Source organism: Triturus cristatus, chromosome 3_1 (assembly GCF_964204655.1).
Source record: "Triturus cristatus chromosome 3_1, aTriCri1.1, whole genome shotgun sequence".
NCBI classification, from domain to species: domain Eukaryota; kingdom Metazoa; phylum Chordata; class Amphibia; order Caudata; family Salamandridae; genus Triturus; species Triturus cristatus.
Window position 1 is genome coordinate 183,242,670 of NC_140583.1, and position 23,786 is coordinate 183,266,455.

At 45.9% G+C, this 23,786-nt stretch overlaps 1 protein-coding gene across 1 annotated transcript in view; it reads right to left on the bottom strand.

The window, feature by feature from the left end:
• Nucleotides 1-23,786, bottom strand: part of LIN7C (lin-7 cell polarity scaffold C) — a 165,960-nt gene that overhangs the window by 131,542 nt on the left and 10,632 nt on the right. The gene's annotated exons all lie outside the window — the stretch shown is intronic.

Sequence of the window (23,786 nt, forward strand, 5' to 3'; positions counted from 1 at the left end):
TTTCTTCACTGCTCCAGCAGCCGTCAAGTGCTCCTGTTTCTCGTCGGAGGACAGGAAAATAATTTTCATTTTTTCTTTGTACAGGTTTATAGTTAAGGCTTAATTATATTTTATTGCACTTATTGTGTGTTTAGTGACTGCGGAAACGCTTCAGCGTTTCTTTTGAGGTCAGCTTTGTGTATTTTGCTTGGGTGCAGACGTGAACCCGTGAACAACAGCCGTCATCTGACAGCACTCAAACTCTTACCACAAAGGAGCACCGCACTGAGCAGCTTTTTTTTTCTACAACCAACGCCCCGTGGAGTCTGACACCCCTCTTGGGGTCTGTAATAGAGATCAATTCTCTTTCAATAGTTACTATGCTTTTTCCATGCCCGGGGGTATTTATACATGGGCGCTTAAAACGTTGACCCGGGTTGGCTGCCTTCTAACTTAACAGGGCGTCATTGGGTCCTAGGGTTTGCCTCGGTAAGGGGAGAGTGTGTGGTGTGTATGGGTTCGTCCAGCTCTAAAATCTATTCTTTAGGATGAGGACTCTTCTGAGGTTGTTCATGCCTCAATTTATAAGGTAATACCTACTATGATGTCTCATTTAGAGAAGAAATTAGCCATGTTGGAGCGCAAATGTAGAAAACCTATATTCCAAAGAGAAATTCTTCACAGATCACCTTTAAACCCTCCAACTCTGGAGAAACCTGATGTAAACATCCCCCAAAAAGTCACTGTGAAGAGGAAAGATGTACAAGAGGTTGATCTAGAAGCTTTTGCATCATTAAAACAGACTCTAAAATCTCTTAGAGAGCCTTTAAAGGAACATTATTTAGGTTCCTCCTCACACGAGGAATCATAAGAGCTGGTTCCTTTAGGAATGGGTACCTATTGGGTAGTTGCGAATTTAGCAAGTAGGTTACGGAAACAGTTACATAAGGAAGGGCGCAATCGCCTCAGGGCCCATTGTCCTCGCCCTTCTTTGGATGAAAAAGTGGCTCTCACTACAGCAATTGATGCACATATGGCCACCTTACTGGCTAAGTATATTTGTGACTCTAAGAAGAGCATTAATCTTTCCTGGCATTCATGCCAAGATACGTTTCTTGGCATAACAGTTCCATTAACAAAGATCCTGGATATGGCTGTGGAGGCTAAAGACTCAGGCTATCCAATTCCTTCAGACGTCCTTTCCAGATGGGCTCAAAAGGGGACAATGCAAATTGTAACCTTTTTTTGAAGCTCATTCTTTATTATGGGGACCCAAAGTTAGGGGATCCCTCTACTTCCGAGGCTAGCCCAGTGGCACAAAGGAGTCTTTTGGGGGATCCATTTAGGAAGGAATTGGGTAGGTTTTTGGCCACATTCACTTTTCTTGACAAAACTCAAGCATCAATAAGGGGTTTATTTCCTCAAAGATTTTTGCAGCTGTCGGTCATGGCTGGGTGCGCGCAGCCATCCATTTTGCCCACAAAGCCCATTCCAGAGGTCAAGGAGCCAAGAGCAGACAGTGGTAGGATGTGTCAAGAGCTGGTGGATTCCATTCAACTAAAGGGTTCCAGAGGAACAATTGAGGCAGAAGCCATTTCTTAGGAGGTACTTCGGGATCAGCTCACTCAGGTGAGTTTTATCCGTTCTTTCCAACTAAAAGGTGGGAGACAGGTAGGCACAATTTGTTCACAATTGGTGGCTTTTTAACTCAGATGTTTGGGCCCGTAAGACAGTACAAGGTTTCTGAATCACGTTTCTGGGAATCCCTGTTCAAATTTCAGAAACATGGACAATAGCTTTTTCACAGCAAGATATCACTACGATATAAAGAGAAATCTCTGTTTTTCTTCCAAAATATGCTAGAATTCCTACCTCACTTCATCCCAGGTTTTTTAAGCAACATGTTTTTGGTGGAAAAAGGGATGGAGGTTACGACTTGTGCTCAACTTGTGTTCAATGAATGGCTCGTTTATCAACACTTCAAAATGGAAGGTATTCATCTCCTCTAAGATCTCTTACAACAAGGAGATTGGATGGCTGTCTGGATCTTAAGGGTGCTTACCTTTCCATTTTGATATTTCCTCTTCGTTACAGATTTCTGCAATTCATTTGGGGTTCCCAGGTGTACAAGTTCAAAACTCAATCGGTCTCTCTTCAGCACCATCGTGCTTCACCAAGGTGCTCCAAATGGCAATAGAATATATTAGCGCCCAGGGAACGTGTCTTGTTGTCTATATAGTGGATACACTACTCTTGGATCAATGTTCTCCAAATTTACTAGGACATCTTCAAAGAGAAGTATCCCTTCTGGAAGATTTACGATAATTATAAACTAAAAGAAATCCTGTTTATTTACAACAAGGAAAACCACTTTCCTAGGGTTTGTGATAGACTCAGTAAAAGCCACTCTCAGTCTCCCATCCAGAAAGATTAGAAAAATAAAAACAGTAACTATACTAAACAGGAGATTGCAAGGCTGGCGGATACATGCCATGTTGTCAGGCCCTCCTCATTACAAGGCTCTTCTGTGCCTCAAAGCAGATCATCTCAGGAAAAGCCTCTCTTATTATCAGAAGGTACGTCTATCCCAGGAAGCAAGGGACAAAATAACCTGGTGGTTATCCAATAGAGAAGTCAGGAACGGAGGAGCTATCTTCGGTTCAAGTCCGAACATCATCGTCGAATAAGATGCAAGCAAGAAGGGCTGGGGAGCTTGGTGTGGAGATTTTACTACAGGAGGAAGATGGTGATCCTTGGAGAGAGATTTAGATGTCAGTTTCTTGTAACTCCCAGCAAGCTCTTTTGCTGTACAATCTAGGACCAGAGACAGATTGAATCCAAAGTACTCCCGAAGATGGACAATGTTGGGGCAGTTCGTTGTATCAATCATCTAGGAGGAACAAGATCCAAGACTTTAGTGGACCTGGCCAGGAACTTCTGGGAAATATATCTGGAGAAAAATATCTTGTTATAGCAGAATACCTCTAATGGGAAGGGGAGGTCAAACATGGTGGCGGATTGGCAATCTAATCATTTTAAAGATGCAAGTGCTTGAAAGCTCTAGCCAAAGATCTTTGACCAGATCTCCAGGATCAGTGGACTGTTTGATAGATCATTTTGCCTCCAGGTTAGACCATCAACTTCCAATGATGACATATGATGGACCTATAGGTGGTGACTTAGAGCTAAGGTATGGTATCCAGTTCTGATTACACTTTTCTGGGATTTTCCAATCCCTCTACCTCATCTCCCAGATCTTCCACAAGATTCCTTAGGGATGCCTCATCACATTGTGATAGAGGGCACGTTATGACTGATGGCTTGGAGGATTACAGGAAAAGACGGAAAGCCTTGGCCTTTCAAGGTAGGCTCATTCCCTCCTTTCTAGAGCATGGGCGGATAGAACAGTTAAGAGATATAAACTGGCATGGACCAAATGGGTACAATGGTGTATGCGTACGAGTGTGGATTCAGTGGGGTCAGATGTTGTAAGTTTAATGAATTTCCTAGCAGACATTATGGGACAAGGAATGGCTTACAGGTCAGTAAATACTCAGCTATCTCAGCAGGTCATGACCCAATTACTGGTAACCCTGTTGGGTAACATCCTTTAGTCAGGAAATTGCACAAAGGTGTTAGTCTTTCTCTCCCTCCAGAACCTAGATATTTTAACATTTGGGATGTCAAAGTCTTAAATTTGTTCCTCTCCCAGCAAAGCAACAAATACTTGTCATGAAGGGAGCTATCTGCAAAGTTAGCGATGCTTCTTTGCTTGTTGTCTTGTAGAAGGTTCTCGTATGCAAGATCCCTTGACGCAACAGGTAGAGTATTAACCCCAGATGGGGTTACCTTTAACATTTATAGGAGAACAGAATGTAATTCTAGAGTGGTATTGTACCTTGCTTTCAGAGATGTTTCTAAGTTGTGTGTGGTATAATGTTCAATGGATTAGGAGAACATGACTGAGGGTAAAAATCAATAGTTAATTTCTATTCGTAAGCCACACAAGGCAGTTTCTTTCCCGACCATTGCCAGATGGGTAGGTTGGGTTATGCAGGAAGCAGGGTTTAATACCAAGTCTTCTGGTGTACATTCAGGTAGAGTGGCTATGGCCTGTACAGCTTTTTCTTTAGGAGACAGCCTACAGGGATTTTTTAACTTGTATTTAAGAAAATAAACCAACAGGGTAATCAATTGCAAAAATAGGGTGAGAAGGAGAGAAAGGTGAAAGCAGGGGACATACAGTATACATCAGTTTATACGATCTCACAATTTGGCGAAAGGTGAAACATCTTGTCAGTAGGATTGTCTAGGACACATAGGCAAACAGGCTGTGGATAACGCAGAGCAAGACAGTCTCAATGGTGGATGCATGAAGCTCAAACGATCAGAGATTGGATGCCTCATCTCGGCAGGGGGGCGGGGGTTTCTTCTTCTGTCCCTGAATCTGGAGGAGTCCCCTCCATTTCTAAAGCAGCATCTTTCTCTTTGTGCCGCAGTTCAAACATCAGTGGTTCCCAAATGCCCTTCTGCCCTGAGAGTGGTGGCATGAGCTCCCAATAGTAAGAGAGCTACTCCTGGCAGTACTCTGCATCCTGCAGCCAGTCAACAAGTGTTGGTGCAGGCTGCCTAACCTGTAGCGTAGTTCCTAATGATACATAGAATGTGCACGTTTAAAGAACATAAACTAAGGGATTGGTATCCAGACTGACTCCAGACACCCCCAAAGGATAGGTTAGCCTTTAGACCAGCAAGATCACAGTGCCACTATAAGCCCCCTAACCTTACCGAGGAGTGAATAGTTTCTGGCAACTATCGAACATGACAACACTTGATCCTTCAGGGATCTGGGATACAGTACAGTACTTTCCGTCCAGTCACTCATGCTCACTCGGTCTCAGAAAGATAAACAGAATAAACGATAGGGGCGTTTTCAATAAGTATTTATTGAACCAGCATAATTCTAGTAAAAAATACGCGTGCTGCGACAACCATTAGACAGAAACAGAGGTATACGATTGCAAGTACCATAAAAAAAAGTTTAAATTCTACCATGCTGCTAAAACAGTGAATACATGCAGGCATATTGATACATAGCAATAATCAAGCGTACTCCAAAGATGCCTACCCTAGATAATTGTACCTAAGTGTACCTAACATGTATGTAGGTGTGAAGCCAAGAACTCCCCTAGGAAAGAGCCAACCACATTACCTGATGGGAAAGAACGAAGGACCCCCGTCTTGGTTCGAGTTGGACACCCCGCAAGAGATGTCAGACCACTGTTGCTGGAGTTTTTGTGTACAGGGACTTCAGCGTCTCGTGTTGGCATGGAAACTTCTCCCCTGGCTTGCCTATCGAAGTTGTGGTGCTTATATACCCAAAAGGTACCCTCAGAGGGGTATCCTTAGATGTGTAATGGTACTGTGGGCCTGTCATTCAAGGATGACAATAGTGGTGACTTTTGTACAGAGTTATTATACAGAAGATGGTAATCTTGCTGTGTGATACCAAGAACCCTCATGCATGATAAATGAGGCGTGTTTTCGGAGAAAACCACACAACATTTATTCAGCATATAACTAGGGAAAAGGTCAGCACCAGAGCAGTTATGTAGAGCAAGGTAGGACAAATGTATGCAAAAGGTCGTACAGCTACCTAGGCCTATATTGGGGTAAATTGGGGCTCATAACAGCCCCAATGGATGGCCATCCGCTTTTTAGCCAGTAACAGTAGCATCACAGTGAGGCGTTGGGCTCTTGGGGGGGGGGCATCTTTTACATATCCCAGAAGTCCCGCCAGTGGGGTCAAAGATGGCAGGTGGTTGGTGATCTGGGTGAAGGGCACCATAAATCACGGTCCAATGGCTAGTTACATGCAGGCAGTCCCGAGTGAGATGCAAGAATGTGGCAAGTGGGGCAGCACACCTCCTCGAGCAGGCCCATGCGATGCTATTGGACTGGGTCTGGTATAGTCTATTCAGAAATTTGAAGTGAATGACCTAAAGTATGTAGTTGGCCAACAATGCCGCAGTCTGATTGCATCAATACAGCCACTGTGCTTCGGAGATGGCAGGATTCAGGTCTACATGCCAGCGCCTTGTCCTGCATTGTGGCATATAGTCGGATGACCATTTTATGAGGGGGTAGGGGGGCATGTGGTGTAGGGGGTGTCACCGGGAACGTATCGCACAGCATGTAAATCGAAGCTGATGGTAGAGAGGGGCATCCAGCACCCAGGATTGGGGGCCCTCGTTAGCCTCAATGGGGGGCAAGCAGTGAGCTTCTGGGTTGAAGTCGCAAAAACAGAGGACGCGCTGATGGAATCACCATCTAGCACCCTCTTCCTACAGCAGTGGAAGTAAGGGATTTCGCATGAGCGGCATAGAGGGAGCAGATATACAGGAAAGCTGGGCGAGTCGATGCAGGCCATCCCACGCCCAGCGAACGCAGGCCACGGTGTTAATCTTGGCACGCAGAGTTTCAGAAATTTGATATAGTACAGTAGTTAAAGGGCAGGGCGCCACAAGGTCAGCCTCCACAGCGTATAGGCACATGCCAGCCGCATTCAGGCAGCCTTGCCTCAAGGGCAGGGTAAGTGTCTCACATGCAATACACAGCTGTTTCCTGCCCAGGCCAAGGAGAGCTAATTGGAGTGCAGCTATTTCATAAATTGTGTGGTGAGCGGAAGCAGGAGATTGAGGAAGAGATATAAGAATTTGGGCAGGACCATCATGTTAGCAATGGCTATCCTCCCCACCATGGAGAGGGGAAGATGGGAACAGGTCAGGACCTGCTCCTCAAACCAGGGCATAGCCCGTCAATATGTTGCCTTCCAGAGTTTGCCCTTATTGCAGCTGAGCCAAATTCCCAGATAGCGAAATGGTTAATTGACCCACTGCAGGGGGAAGTTGGCCTCAAACGGTTGCATGCCAGGAGTGAGGGGGAATAAGATAGATTTAACCCAGTTTATATTCATGCAAGAGTATTTGGCAAACCTTACTACTTTGCATATTATGGGAGACAGATTTGTTAGGGGTTCCTTTGCATAGAACAAAATATTGTCAGCATACATTGACACCAAGATCCGCCTGGCAGTAAAGTTGAGCCCACTGTGAGCGTGGTGCCGATGCAGCCTGGCAGCCAGTGGCTTCATCGATAAAGCAAATAGGACAGGGGATAGGGAACATCCCTGCCTAGTCCCGCAGGTGACCGAAAATGTGGCAGAGGTTGTGCCATTACGGCGGAGGCGCGTGGTCGGGGATTTATATATTGGGCGGAACAAGTGCAAGAACCGGGCTAAGCCCGAGTCGCGGGAGGCGATGGAATATGTATGGCCATTCTAGGGAGTCAAATGTCTTAGTGGTATCAAGCAAGGCAACAACCACGGCCAGCTGGAGATCTATGGCATGCATGAGGGTGAACATCGTGCGGAGGTTATGTGCTGTGGAGCGGATCGGAACCAATTCCAACTGGTAAAGGCGGACAATATCCAGCAGTAGCAGAGGTAGCCGGTTGGCAAGGAGTTTAGCAAATATTTTGTTATCAACGTTTATCATTGACAACGGGAGGTATGAGTCACAGCAATTGGCAGGTTTATCAGGTTTTAGTATTGTTACAATGACCACTTCCCACAGAGACGGCAGGAGCACACCACCTTTCAGGGAGCCCTCATACAAAGCCAGGGGACGAGTTGCTAGGATCACAGCACACTCTTTGTAGAAGGATGTGGTGAGACCTTTATGTCCCAGTGCTTTGTCCCTGTGGAGGCTCTGCATCACCTGGTTCACTTCCTCCACTGTGAAGGGAGCGTCTAGGTACATGAAGTGGGCAGGATTGAGCCATAGCAGGAGTATCGTGTCGAGGTAGGTGCTAAGAGCCACAGTATCAGGTATTACATCAGCACTGTACAGCTGGAAATAGAACAAGGTCATGGTTTGCAATACGCCTTCAGTTTCGTCTAGCTAATCTGCTAGTCATAAACAATCTCAACCATATAGGTCGCCCTTGCCACACCGCTACACAGTCGCTTCCTGATGGAGGTAACAGGTTTCCCTCTGGGCCTCCTTGTCATATGCCGAGAGTTTTTTCTCTAATGGCAGCGAGGGCCAGTAAATTATGTTTCGCAACGAAATCAAGCGCATGGGCTTGGATTCCCCACTCCAGGGCGGATAGTCGCGTTCGTATCGCTCTGAGTATATCTGACTGTATCACTAATCTGCGGATGATGACTTTAAAGGCCTCCCACAGTGTCGCCTGAGAGTCCACCAAGCCCTCATTGTGTGTAGAAGTCAACGTTTGGCATTCAGACATCATCTGGAAGACAGGGTCACAGAGAGCATTGTGTGTTAAGAGCCAGGTGAAGGCATGCAGTGTGGCCAACGGGGGAAATCAACTCTAGTAGAACTGGGATCTGATCTGATAGAGAGTGTGGGGTAGATGCGCCACATCTGCGGCCCAGGTGAGGGAATCATGGGTGATCAATCAGTAGTTTATCCCTGACCACGTACCATGTGTGGACATAATGCAAGTGCCCGCTGCGCTGTCAGCATGCTTTAGTCGCCAGACATCGGGCAGGCAGTTGTCGCACATGAGCATGTGGAGCTGTGCTACAGCATTGGGGTGGGGTCATCTGGCGGTACTACAGCGATCTGTAGTTTGATCATGGATGACGTTAAAATCGCCACTAAATCACTATAAGGAGAGTAAGGCAGGTTCCACCTTTAGTCTTTCCTCCAAAAACTGTACAACACAAGTAAGAGACATGAGGGTCTTTGGGGCCAATTGGGTCCAATTAGGTTTATCTGGCCTATCCTGGTTGTGGGTCATCAAAAGATTTTTGAGAGGTTGTCTCACCCTCAACTTATCAAGGCATGCTTCATCATTTGATGATCCTTCACACCGGGTTAGGAGCAATTCCAATCCGTCAGACTCAACCGAGGGACGTTTATCTAGCCCTGGGAGTTCTTATAAATCTGTGCACAGGACAATCCAGTTGGTCCTGTTTTTTTTACGTACAGGGTGAATATGAAATATACCTAGAGGTATACTCAAAATATTATTTTATTTGGTGAGTACCACTGGTATGTTTAAAAAATTACTTTAAAAAGTAACAAAGTGTGGTCATCTAGCGAAAATAAATGAATCGCCTGACCTAAGGAACATCTCTTACCAATATGTTTCGACCTTTATATAAGCCTAAAAAAATCTAGGGTCTTCTTCGGGGTAAATGTCTATCGGGCAACGGACTACATTCATACTATGCAAAAAGGTGCTTTAAATCGCCACACCAGAAAATTTTTCCAGGGCCCATGGTGGCAATTAGACGTCAAACTTCCGCAAAGAACCCTAGCCTGTTGATATTGATGCTGTATATTGAGACTAGGATGACTGGGTGCACGTGCAGAGTGCCAGCAGATATTACAAAGCGCCCCCCCCTTATTACATCGTGTCTGCTGCAAGCATCAGGGTAGTCCTTTACGGATAAGCATGGCAGTTCCCCGAGCGTAGCTGAAGTTCTGGGACGCGTACGTTTCAGCAATCCACCTTGCCTGAAGGCGTGGAGCAGTTTCCGGGGTTAACTGGAGTTGCTGCAGGAACCAGATGTCAGTGTGGTGTCTATTGATGTATGAGTGGGCCAGCCGGGCTTTCCGTCAGTTATTTAGTCAGCGGATATTCCAGGTCGGACGGCGGTCAGCCCGTGACTAGGTATGGAATACTGGCCATATTAGAGACTGTCAGAGCGCTGCTTGCAGGCCCTTGGAGACAGTGTGATGGTGTGAAGTCTCGCCATCTCTGGGTCAGGGAAGTGACAAACAGGGAAAAGCAAACAAACCTACAAACCCACCCTCCTCCCACTTCAACCCCCGAAAACGGTTGAGAGACACAATCCCTCCCCCACCCCCAAAATAACTCCCAAACAGTAGCAGAATACAGTTGGAATAACACTGTGAGGCAACAAAGAGCCAGGCACCCTGCCTAGTTGTGGATTAAGTGGCTTGGCCAACAGGCAGTGGAAGATCCCCCTAGTGGGGGTCGTGCAGTTCCGTCATGAGTGTTCCATCTTCATAATCGCATCAGGGCATGTCCTGCATGGATAGTATCAGCAAGGTTCTATCATGAGGTCTAGCAATGGAGAAACTAAAGGACTGAGGTCGACGGCAAGACTCCTGCTGGGCGATTGCTTCGAAGCGGGTGGCTTCTCATTCATTATTGCTTAGATCGACGTCCTCTTGCGAGGCAGGCCCCGTGCGGGGGTCAGAGTTGGATAGTTGACGAGAGAACTTAATCGCTGCCTTGGGGCTGGTGAAATAATGAGGCTTGAGATTGTGCTGAATCCGTAGTTTGGCCGAGTACATTGGAAACCAAGGTATTCCAGCTTTACAGAGCAAACGTCTTGTGGTGAGGAATTCACATCAGGCCATCTGTACTGCGAGTGTGAAGTCGGGTATAAGGAACGATCGATGTCCTGATATTGGACGGTACGCCGTAGTACTGTGTCGCGGTATCTGTAATTTGTTAGTCTTGCCACTATGGTTTGTGCCAGCACACCCGGAGGGCGAGGACCAAGCTAGTGGTGGGCTCTTTCCAAGATGAAGACCATCAACAGAGCATCTGCAAACAGTGACCGTAGCATGTGTTCAACGTGATCTTCCATTTTGTCAACAGCAGTGGTTTCAGGTACCCTGATGATGCAAAGATTGTTGCACCTAGAAAGTGCCTCAAGGTTCTCATTTTTCTGCTTAATGACTTCCACGAATTTACCCATGTGTAGGAGGTGCTCACCTGAGGCAGTCTGTGTGTACTCCACGTCGGAGATGCGGGTCTCTAGATGGTCGAAGCAGTCGTCATGTTTGTCCACTCTCTCATTAATGTAGTTAATGTGACTGATTAAGAAGTCTGTTTGACATCTCTGTGTGAAGGCTGTTCTTACGTCCACAAGCATCATTTTGATGTCTAGTTCTTGCACATTGGCGGTTTGGGACAACTCTGGGTGAGGGGTGTCAGCATCCCTGTTGTGGTCTGTGTGGAGCGTTTGGAGTTTCCTCTGTAATACCAGTTTGGACTAGCGGCCCTCCAACTTCCCCATGGTGTGCTAGCAGAGGAGAGGACTGTTCACTGAGGTCTCCTACCTTCAGGTCTCACACTCCGGGGGCCCAAGGAGCGCATGTAAGGACACCTCTCAGAGATCGTGCCAAGGGAGTCAGCAGGTGCGAATATGGAGATGCTCAGGCCCTTTGAGGCGCAGTTGCAGGCAACCTCCATGTCCCAGACGGCAAGCTGTGTATGGCTCAAGGGTGCTGTGATCTCCAGGTGTCCCAGGGGGGCCGCTTCACCCCATAGTCAAGCAGTAACCAGTTAGGGGGCATGAGCAGGCCTGAAGCGGGGTGAGGGGGGTCCATGCTGACAAGCAACACATTTTGGCAGATTGGGGCCACAGACCGCCCCAGGAGGCCCCTTCTGCATCTCACGGGGTCTTCAAAGCATTAGGGGGCCCCAGGTAGGGTCATAGCCACTGCCACTCGAGACCGGGAACCCTCGCTGCCTGAATGCGCCTCTCACCATCTCTCACCTGCCCCCTTAGTGTCCGCTCTGGGATCACCAGTCAGGCCCTATATGTAGGCAATGTCTGCCGGCCCTCCACCTGTACGCACCCCAATGTTGACCAGTTTGGGAGGGGGGGGCAGCACACCAGCCTCTCTAGGGATGCAAACATGGGATGCAGCCTCGGGCCCTGGCAGACAAGTTCTGGCACCTCATCTAGTCCTCACGCTCAGCGCAATCCCCAGGGGTGATAGTGTGGCGGGTGTGCTGGAAACCCCACCGCGGAGGCCTCCACAGCACTGGACTCGCCTCATCTGATGTGCTAGCTGGAGAGGTAAGGGTAGCCACACCACAAGGTAGTGTTCGCCCAGGCCCTCATTGCTGCACTGCTCCCCCCCCAGGCCATGGCAGCCCCTGGGTGTTGAGCATAAAGAGGCGGGTCTTCTGAGTTGATGGTTGTTGGCTGCTCCCAGCACAAAGGCTCCCGCTATTAAAGCGCAGGTGCTGTCAGCAAAGCTCTTCCTAGGCGGCAGCGTCTCAGCTGGTGTTGTGTGGTCACACGGTGACAGCAGCACGAAGTCCTGGGAGCACGGGGTCTGCAATTTCCATAGAGTACTCCGTCGTGGGGGGATGGGCCAAAGACACTCTCTAGGCCGTGGCTGACTACATTGAAGCTTCACTGTCCCGCAGCTGCTACCGCCAAAATAGTGGCATCTCCTGCTGCGCAATCAGTTGGGACGTGATGGAAAGCCCATTAAACAGTGTATGGCGACCTGGCATGGCAGTTTTGTGCTGGATTATAAAGTTGGCTGGCAGAGCCTCACTATGATGTAGCCATCTTGCTGCTAGGCTCTTTAGCGCCGCAGACTAGAGGATATTTTAAACGCAGCTGACAGGTCCTAAGATTTTACTTATATGAGGTATTAATTTAAATCAGTGTTAGATGTTGCCCGCAGTAGTAGTCAAGCCCTTAACAAGCAAAATCCTCACCTCTGGTCCTGACAAAGAATATAAAATGTCCTAGCTTCCTAGCTATTGTAATGGAAAGTTGTAATTCTATTAAGGATTTGGAGGCGAGGATTATCCCTTCAAATGATCAAGGTAGATCATCTCACCCCATATTTCTTCAGGATTTGAGTAAGAAGCTGTAAATTCTTTAAGTAATTACTTTCTCTTATCGATCACCTTTTCTCAATGTTTTTTTACATATGCATATAAATGTTGTCAGCCCTGAAAATACATATATTTACATATTTGGTTAAAGTATGGGCTATTTTAAGGTATTTTTATTTGAAGTCTGTGGATGTTTTCAGTATTCAAATATATTTCTCCATATTCTTTTTAAAGGCAATGATTCCACTAAATTGGAATAGTCTGATTTGGATTATAGCACTTACCACAAGAAGAAAAAGGAGGCATGAACTTTGAAGGAGGACTTTATGGACAATACACTATTTGATTGGTTAAACGCTTGTTCTTTTTTCTCCTAAAGGTTTTTGGGAAATGTAGTTTATTGTCATTAGACTGTGGCTGCTGGAGAGAGATAAGCATAATCTTAGCCTCCAAGTCCTTAATAGAAATGAAACTTTCTGTTACGATAGCTAGGAAACATTCAGTTTTTTGCTAAACAAATTTCTTAGCTTCCTATTAAACGATTCCTAAACGTGTACAAGCAGCAGGCAGGCTTTCTAATTATCTTGTGCTTGCACAGTGCTACACTTAGCCTTCAATTTCTTCATCGAAATGGTGCAAGATCCAAACTGGTATCACCAATCAAATTGGCTTCCTCCACAGCTTTTCCAAGTACCAGGGACCCCATCTCTGGCTTCAAGGTAAACACTGCATTAAAACACTCACTCCTTTCCTAAACACTTGTCTTATCTCTGGATGCATAGCCCTATGAGACTAATCTGTTCTACAATTTATGTGGTTCTCAAAGTAGCTCAGAAGTCTAGTTTGACCGGACTTATGGGAAGCTCTGAAGGGGAGATGGCTATCTCCACAACTAACGTCTGGGGAGTTTCATTCCAGGACATTTTCAAAAGCGCACTCGAGCCAGCGTTAGGTTGAGGAGACCTTTATTCAGGGAAAACTGCCAATGTCACGGGAAGTCAATAAAAGAATAGTGGCGCCAAATTCACGACGTGCGCTTTTGTGCATGGGCACACTGTTTCCTGGATGTTTAGCGCGGCCGCCCAGCCGCGAGAAGTGCACCACCCCGTTGATTGTAGGGGGCCAGGGGGCTTGGAATTTGCCAAGTTCCTCGGAGCAGCGTGATTGGAATGATTGTTTTCTGCTGCTGCCACGAGAGGCCCATCCAGGGCTAGATGTAAGAATCATATGCAGCATGAACATTGAGGCACGAAAACTTACCCGCACTGCATTTCCCAGAATACATCTGAAGAAGTCCACTTACCTGATTGGCCCATTGGAGGGCAGATTTGACTAAATGTTTGCAGGTGCGGGTAGCTGCACTGGCGTCTCACCAGGAAGAAGGGATAAACCCGAAACGCGTCGTGAATTTGGCGCCACTATTCTTTTATTGACTTCCCGTGACATTGGCAGTTTTCCCTGAATAAAGGTCTCCTCAACCTAACGCTGGCTCGAGTGCGCTTTTGTGCATGGGCACACTGTTTCCTGGATGTTTAGCGTGGCTGCCCAGCCGCGAGAAGTGCTCCACCCCGTTGATTGTAGGGGGCCAGGGGGCTTGGAATTTGCCAAGTTCCTAGGAGCAGCGTGATTGGAATGATTGTTTTCTGCTGCTGCCACGAGAGGCCCATCCAGGGCTAGATGTAAGAATCATATGCAGCATGAACATTGAGGCACGAAAACTTACCCGCACTGCATTTCCCAGAATACATCTGAAGAAGTCCACTTACCTGATTGGCCCATTGGAGGGCAGATTTTACTAAATGTTTGCAGGTGCGGGTAGCTGCAGTGGCGTCTCACCAGGAAGAAGGGATAAACCCGAAACGCGTCGTGAATTTGGCGCCACTATTCTTTTATTGACTTCCCGTGACATTGGCAGTTTTCCCTGAATAAAGGTCTCCTCAACCTAACGCTGGCTTGAGTGCGCTTTTATGCATGGGCACACTGTTTCCTGGATATAGATATATATATATATAGATATATAGATATATATATATATATATATACACACACACACACACACACTCGTACAAAACCAGTGAAATACCCCCGTTATAGTTAGTTCAGCTAACTATAACTCGCGCCCCCGCAATGCACTGCTGATGACATCACATATTACATCACTCATGACATGGACAGTGACATCACTGATGACATCTCAAATGACATCACTGATGACATCATCCAGTGACTGTGTTTCTGTAATGTTTAAATATGTTTAATATATATAGTGAAAGGCGTATTGAAGAATGAGTGAGTGTATAAGTGTCTGAATGGATGATTTAGTAGGTGCGTGACTGACTCTATAAGCGAGTGATTAAACGTATCTTACATAATGCATGGGTTAGTGACTAAACTGTGTGAATGTCTGTATCCGTCTGTCTGTTGGTGTGTAAGCGGCTGCATGTGTTTGTGAATAGCTACATGAGTGTCTATATGAGTTATTGATTGGTTGTCTGAGTATCTGTATGGGTGCCTGAGTGTTTGTGTGGGTGGGGTGTGTGTGACTCTGTGCATAGATATGCGAGTGGGTGATTCACTAGGTGCATGGTTTCAAGAGTGCATCTGTGATGGACTGTATGGGTGGGTGAGTGTGTGTATGGGTGTGTTAAGTGAGTGAATGTATATCTCAGTGGTACATGTGTGAGTAACTACATATGTAAAAGACAGTATATATGTGTGTTAGAGTATATAAATGGCTATAAGTGAGAGTGTGATTGTGAGAGTGGCAGTATGGATGAGTGTGTGCTTGTATCAGTGATTCTATAAGAGCGTAAGAATGTGCTAGTATTTGTATGAGTAAGTGAGCTGGTGTGTGTATAACTGTATAGGTGAGTAAATGGGAGTGTGATTAATTATTTGCATGACTGACTAGGTGTGGGAGTACCTCTATGGATGAGTGGCGGTGTGCGAGCGCCTATATAGGTGTATGAGTGCATATGATAGTCCTGTACTGAGTGACCGTAAGTATGAGTGACTGTACGAGTGAGTGAGTGGATGTGTGTGTAGACCTAAGAATCAATGAGTGGGTATGTAGTTATTGGTGTTGGAGTGTCTATGGTTTTGAGAAAGGTAGTCTGTAATTCAGAGTGGGTGTATCAAAAGTTATATTAGGGTGTGAGAAGATGCATGAAATTATCACATGGATGATGCCATCAGTGATGTCACTGACCATGTCAAGAGTGATGTAATATATGACGTCATCAGCAGTGCATTGCGGGGAATCGAGTTATAGTTAGCAGAAATAACTATAACGGGGGAATTTCACTGGTTTTGTACGAGTGAAATGTCCAACTAACTATAAAGCCCATGAAACCTATGGTTTTTTCAGTGAATTTCTAAGGTTTTTTAAATGCTAATTTCTAATTATAACATGCCTGAAACCTATAGTTTTTTCAGTGAATTTCAAAGGTTTTTTAAATGCTAATTTCTAACTATATTGTGCCTGAAACCTATGGTTTTTTAAGTGAATTTCAAAGGTTTTTTAAATGCTAGTTTCTAACTATGCCTACAGAGGTAGGACATGTGAAGAAAGAAGAAAAACGCACAGAAAGAAGCAAAAGAAATGCAGAAAGAAGCAACAGAAGTCCACAAAGACGCAGGAAGAAGCAAGACATGTGCAGAAAGAACCAACAGAGGAGCAGAAAGTGACCTTGTTGCAAAATTATCCTGTGCCCACAACTTTTTCAGACAGGTACTGGTGGTAAATGACTCTGACTAACCAGGCCTAGAGCCAGTGCTATGCTAAAAGACACCTAGAATACAGTGAAATCACCTACATACACTAGGGAACACTATGCGTTGAGGTACCCTTGTGATTAGCATGACCTCCTCTGTAAGGCCCTAGTACATAATAGGGCAGGGGGATTAAAACTACCTCTAAGTCAGAGGTGCTGAAATATGCTACTTTAACTAGTAGTCGCGTTTGCATAGTGGTGGAGAAAGGGTGCTGGGCGTCCAACCAACGCTCAGGAATTCCGCTGCATAGGACTTACAGGAGGTACCAGGAGGGATTCTTCCCCCATCCCATAGTCTGCCACGAAGCACGTTTGCATGGTGGTAGAGAAAGGGGGCCATGGCCTGCGAAGAAGTCTTAGCAATCCCACTGTGTGGGACTTACTGGAGGTAATAAGAGGGGTAGTTGGCCCCAAAGGACATCCTTGGGGGCCAACTTCCCAAACTATTACCTCCAGTCAGTCCCACACAGCAGCATTGGTAAGTACTCGTACCAGGCCATGCCCACTTTGCCCACCACTCTACAAACGCACTCCCTGGCACGCTCTTGGATGGGGATTGAAGTCCCCTTCACTGCTGGGGGTCCTTTAGGGGCCAACTAGCCAACCTTTTACCTCCAGTAAGCCCCACGCAGTGGGATTGGTGAGAGGTAGACAAAGGCCATGCCCCCTTTCTCCACCACTCTGCAAACGCGCCCCCTGGAGCGTTTTAAGTTGGGGGATTAGGTCCCCTTGAATCCTGAGGGTCCCTGGGGTCCAACTAGCCCACCAGGTACGTCCAGTAAGCGCCACAGAGCTGCGTTGCAGAGAGGTGTAAAAAGGGGCATGGCCTGGACCACCTCTCTGCAACGCAGCCCTGTGGCGCTTATTGGAGGTACCTGGTGGGCTAGTTGGCCCCCAGGGACCCCCAGTATTGAAGGGGAATGAATTCCCCAATTTAAATTAAATATGAACGGGAAGAGGGCCGCGTGGGCCCCCCTCCCGTGGCCAATTCCGGCCCCAGGGATCACAACCCCGGGGCATGGCAACATATATTTTTGTTTTTTATGGAGGGGGCAGCGCAGCTCCCCCTCCTGAGGCCTAAATTGGCCCCAGGGACCCCATCCCCCGGGGCCGGCCTTTATTTTTATTTTTTTGTGGGGGGTCCGCATGGCCCCTCTCCCGGGCCACTTCTAGCCCCAGGGACCCCATCCCCCGGAGCAGGCCAAATCCGCTGGGGACTGTGGGGGGAGCCCCAATGACCCCACGGTCCCGCCAGCTCCCTGCGGGGGCCGGCATTGCTTTTCTACATGGGGAGCTGCTGACATGCAGCTCTCCATGTGGAAAAGCAATTCTGCTTTGCTTCATTGAAGCGAGAGCAGGTTTCCCTGCTCTCGCTTCAATGAAGCAAATCAGTTTGCAATGACAGGGCGGGAGCCGCACGGTTCCCGCCCTGTCATTGCAAACAGCAGTGTCCCTGGGGTGGGCACCCCAGGACACTGCAGGAGCCGGCCCTGGGGGGTGGTGATTCCCAGGGCCATCAAGGGCTCCAGGAGGGCGGCCTCCCTCCCAACGTGTGCACAGCCCCGGGGGGGTGGTGGTCCCCAGGGCACGGGGGTCCGTTATGGACCCCTGCATTTACATACTTAGCGCCCCGGGGAGGTGGCGGACCCCGGGGCATGTGGGGGGCTAGCGCCCCCCCACACAGGTTTTTATTTTACAGAAACAAGCCCGGGGGGGGGTGTCCCCGGGGCTGCCATGTGCCCCCCTGAAAATATTTAAAGAAAGCCCCGGGGGTGGTGGTCCCCGGTGCTACAGAGGGCCCCCCTGGGCCCCTACAATTACAATATGGCATGCCCCCGGATACTCTGCGACTTTTGTCGTTAAAAAAAAAAAGCTTTTTTTGGCCCTTGGGGCCCTTGTGGGACCCCCTAAGCAGGCCTAGGGGGTCAGAGTGTTGTACCCTGCCCCCTTTTCTTGTTTTTCGCAGTTGTTATGCGGTTTTCTTCTGACACGCTTCTACCGAGTCACAAGATGGCTGCCAACACTTCCTGGTTTGGAATGTTGACAGAATTAGAATAAAGCTCATGGTCGGGAGGGTGCGCGGATCCACCGCGCCTCTAGATATCAATATTTTTATTTTTTTAATTTCTCAGGAACTACTGAACGGATTTACACCATTTTTAAAAAGGTCACTTTCCGAGCCAAGCAGTACCTTTTTGCCAAATTTGGGGTTATTCCGTTCAGCAGTTCGGGCTGAAGCTCGTCCCAAAATTTCCTATGGAAATTAACATAGGGAAAACGCGTTTTGGAACCCCCCGTTTTTCTCAGCCCCCGCTTCACGAATCACCCCAATACTTTCAGGATAGGAGCTGACCTGGATAGACTTTTTTTGGGGAGAATTTCGGGAAGATTCGTCAAACGACGCCAAAGTTATTAGCAAATCAAAAAATGCTTTTCCTATGGAAACTAGGTTCTAACTATACTAACTACTGGCGACCGCCAGTAGGAGATATATATACATATATTTTATATATATATGAGAATCGGTTCACCAAACCAGTTCCTTCGCCTATCCAATACTTCCTAGTCCAGATAGCAAGCGGCACCACTCGGATGTAATTTAAATCCTTTTTATTTAATCTTTCTCACCTTTTAAACAGATAAAGTGCATTGTGCAGTTTTTACACAGCCTACGCGTTTCAGCCGAAGCCTTCCCCAGGGCCATATACATGTATGACTCATTATGCCAACTTTTAAAGAGTTGTTAAAATTTGTAATTAAATTTAGTGACAATAATGACATCGTTATCAAAAGAATAAAACTTGACTCAAGGTAATTAAGCTAAGAACTGTCTTTTTAAAAACAATTTATAAAATTTAGCTGATACTAAAAGGTTTACACTTTTGGTCTTTGCTCTTGATAAACTGATTATTAAGATCGAAGGTGGAGACAAGACTTATTACAAATCAGACCACACCTTTGGGCATATATTCCCACAAGTTGAAGATGCTCCTGTGGTACTGTAAATTAAAAGAATATAAGCTTTTATCTACTTTGCAATACTTGCAGTAGAATTGTATAGCAATGTAGGTTTCTGTTTATTTATAGCAGTGAACAAGGATGTTACAGTACAACCTCGATACTAATATTTAAACAAAAATGTAAACAGTTTAATGCCTGATGTTGAAGGCATATGCTTCTTGAGGTATTGTCACTGTACCCATCGGCTTAAAGTTTGACTAATTGTAATTCAAAGCTCCATATACATCAGTTTCTGTAACATGGTGTTCAGCAGACATAAGGTAAATCTCGCTTTTTCTTTGCTCAGAACATTATAATTTTTGTTTTAACCCTTGTAGTGTGGACAATGAGATATTTATGTCTTCCACGCTAGGTCACCATAGTGGTGGAAATCGATATATGGTCTATGCACAGAGGTTACAAAATGCATCCAGTGCTTGCACCGGGAGTATTTTCGATTTTTGGAGCAATCTCGACCTTCCAGGGAAAAAGCTCTCCTCGCAGTCCAAGTTAATTTTTTTTCTGTGGGACGATCATAATGCACTGACATTACATAGACAAAGCTAAAGCTGCTGACATTTTAGGCTCCAATCTGGTATCAGACCATTCCTCCAAACCCTAAAGCCTCAACAGTACTTCTGCCCGCCAGGTGGACATTGGGAGATTTACTTCTAAAATGCACTCTGCAATTTGGGATAAGGAGAGGCATATTAGACACTAGAAACATTTGTGTTTTTTTTTTTTTTTTAAATGCGGTGAAGGCTTGGCCTGTCCTGGCATCGGGAAGCACCCCACTCCTAATGCCCTAGTCGCCTTTCTGTCCACTGGGGCCTACAGACCCTATCCCAATGGCAAACAAAAAGAAATGTTCACTCTTTTGCCCGTAGCTTTCACATAGAGACTGTTACACCCATATTTTATACATGCCTGGAACTAAGGCATGCTGCAATGATCCTCATATTTAATGACAACAAGAGCGCCCAGAAAAGTCTACCAGGGACCCTGGGAATTATGTATTTTTGAGCAACAATGGTCCCTAGAGAGAAAGGATTAGAAGTATCGATAAATAAGGACCCAATCAGTGCTTATTTTGTGAGACTTGTCCAGCCGGACAGAGGTCAGGAATTTTACTAATGTATTAAAAATATCAGAATTTTCAAAGTTTCATAAAGTGGGACACAAGCCTGTGTCCGGTACATACATCAAAGCACACAAAACAACAACAGAAGGTTCAGGCATGAAGCAAAGTTTGTTATAAGTAACTGACAATGGAGAAACAAACAATTCAACCAATACCCTTATGTATCACAATTGATATTTACAACATATAGGGTATTTGTAGGTGTCAACGGCGTTTCGATCCTATTAAAAATTGCAAGGATCATCATCAAGACAAGGACAATAATGCCTGTAAAGTATAACCTGAATGACCTTGGGAGGAAGGGGAAGGAAAAGGGAGAAGATAATAAGGTTAGGACATAAAGGGGAAAAGATTCCAGAGGGGCGACAACTTAAAACCTGAATTTCATATACAAAAACAGAATGCCAATATTAATTTCAATGGAGGAGAGGTAAAGACTAGCAACCTGAGACATGTACAAAATTATATATAAATATATAGCAACCTGAGACATGTACAAAATTATATTAAGGCAATTGGACTATGGAATATTTGCAAAGTAAGGCATAAAGGGAGAACCAAAGTAACCTTTAAATCAAGGCATAATTTTCAAGCAATATAACTTGTAGCTGTTGGTAAAAAACTATATATACTTCATAAGCTGGAATCAGCCCGAGGTGTGCTAGAGAACATGCCATTTGACCGGACGTGTAAATATATAGTGATATTATCGACAATCATTGAAGGGGTTGCTGGGACAACGGGTGAAAGATGCCTGTAACATGCTCGTGATTGCCTAGGAGCGAAGAGCAGTGAAAGTAACCTCATGCAAAAATGAACGAACGTGTGGCTTACCGCGTCAGCGGTGAAACGAAAGCAGTGTCTGGAAGTGATAAAAGAATAAAATTAGAGCCAGGGCGGATAGAGCAGTAGGGGGTAACCTGTGTGGGGAAGAGGAAACTTACTGTATGGTTAAGCTGTGGGGCGTATCAGATGGACGAGGGCATGGATTGCCACCTCGTGTGAAATTGAAACGAAGGAAGTCAGAAGAGACTCCTGGGATAATCTAGGAGGGAGGGAAGATACACAAGTATGGGGAGGCATGCGAGAATTGACGCAATGTGAACCGAGGAGAGAAAACTCACCAATGTATTTCCAAATTTGGACAATTCCGGCAATGCGGAGAGCAGTATTCCGTGAGTACGGCAGCTAACGAGGGCCGAGTGGGGTGGTGTGTTATAGGTGAGAAAGCGGATTGGTGGGCCGTACGCGGGCTGAATCAGCAAGAGAGTGAACGGACAATTAGGGTAGAACAAGGCGGCCATCTTAAAGGAGTAAAAGTATTGTAACAATGGAATGTCAGTCATACATATATCGTTGTGGCTTAGGAATAATTGAGGCAGTATCATATCATATATAACTCCTAAAGAATTAATTGTAAATAAATAATTACAGAGAACCAGCGGTCAAGGAAAGAAGGAGATGGACAGAATGCAAGGAGGAGTAATTGATGGGATTCATGGCGGCCATCTTAAGAGGCTGAATTATACATTGTTGAACCAACAGTAGAGGGAACGAAAATTGGACAGAGTAGGTAATGCATTCAAGAGAGGGTTATAATGAACTGTTGACTGTACGATTAGAGTAATAGATGGAGATATAGAGAGAAGCTTCTGCATATGGCAGGGTCTAATATATAAATCGGAGAGTAAGTTTCCTACCGATATCAGTATAAGCAGCAGAAGGGAAGAGCACAAGGTTGAGATTTACGGAAAACATTACATTAGCATATACTGGTAGGTGATACGGCTAGATACAGTAGATGGATGAAAAAAGGTTTTTTTTAATCATTATAGTATAGAAGGGGGGAAAATGATGACCGTCAAAGGCAGAAGAAGGTGAGAAATTGAAATTACATTGGCATATAATACGTACAACCATTAGGTAAGGTGGAAACACATATGACTCGGAGAGACGGAAAAAGATTAATCAAGGAATCAAATAGTTGTAGTCCAATCCTCAAGTCGGTTGAGTCCTGTATTGAGGCTATCGGTTTTCAAAATCCATTTGAGCTCTTTTTTGTATAGGATTTTCGTGATATCTCCGCCTCTTGGTGGTAGCTTTACAGCAGAGATCACAGTCCAACGGATTTGATCCTCATGTCTCAAGCAGTCATGCACTCAGTCTCTCAACCTTAGGCTTCTCATCAACAACGAGTCTTCAAGGTAGAAAACAGCTTGGCCATAGAAAGCATCAGTCTGTGTCCTCGTTGCACTCGGGGAAGACAAGCCAACTATCTACCCCAATCCCTGAATTAGCTGTGGGGCCGAGCGACAAAATCAGCAATCAGCTTAAAGCAGGAGCACGCACTGTCTTCGTAGCATTGTCCCTCTTCCCAGGACACAGTAAGTCAGCGAGATGTCAGAGCCTGCATCTGCTGACAGGATCCTTCCTCCACTTAGAAGCTTTGGTGAGTATTCAGCTTAGCAGAGTAGATCTTCTCGGAGTGGAGTCTTTTATGACATAATTCACTCAGTCAGCAGCTTCAGTTACAGCAGCATAGTCCAATCCTACACATACTGAGCAACTACCATTGGCTGATCACTGCTAAATTAGTACAGGCACCCTTTGGTAAATCTCCAGGAGCAGAGAGAAATAGTGCACACTTGGAGCAAGACTGCGAAGGCAGGGATCCATTCGAGCAAACTTTGGGCAAGTGGCATGGACTACCAGCAGGCAGGTTTCATCAGGTGATCTACTCCGGCACACTTCACCAAGTGCTGCGATCCCCCGCTTTACATGAGGGTGCAGGCTTTGAGTTGCATGAACATCAGTCACATTGTCAGGAGTCATCAGCTCTCACTTTTATAAAAATACAAGAGATGTGAATTCTCTGTTTTAACCAAAGAAGTATCCCACCTAAGAACACACGGGTGCTCCAAACCAGAGGGAAAGAGGATAGGGGTGTAGATGACTCCAGATGGATACAGTAGCTCCGCGTGGCTAGCTCAGGGAAGGAAAAAATGCATAATATTCTCAATAAGGGATTAACATTCTGCCCTTCCAACAACATGGACCTGGCAATGTCCAGGGTCGACTTATATCTCTTCTGTCGAAAATTGAAATTGAAAAATATTTTGCCTCAATACCTACAAAAGCAAAGGCCCACCAAATGCCATAACCCTTAACACCATTGACTCTGAATGACCTTGTGCCTTTGACAACAGCACACAATCTACTACTTGAAAATGACACCAACA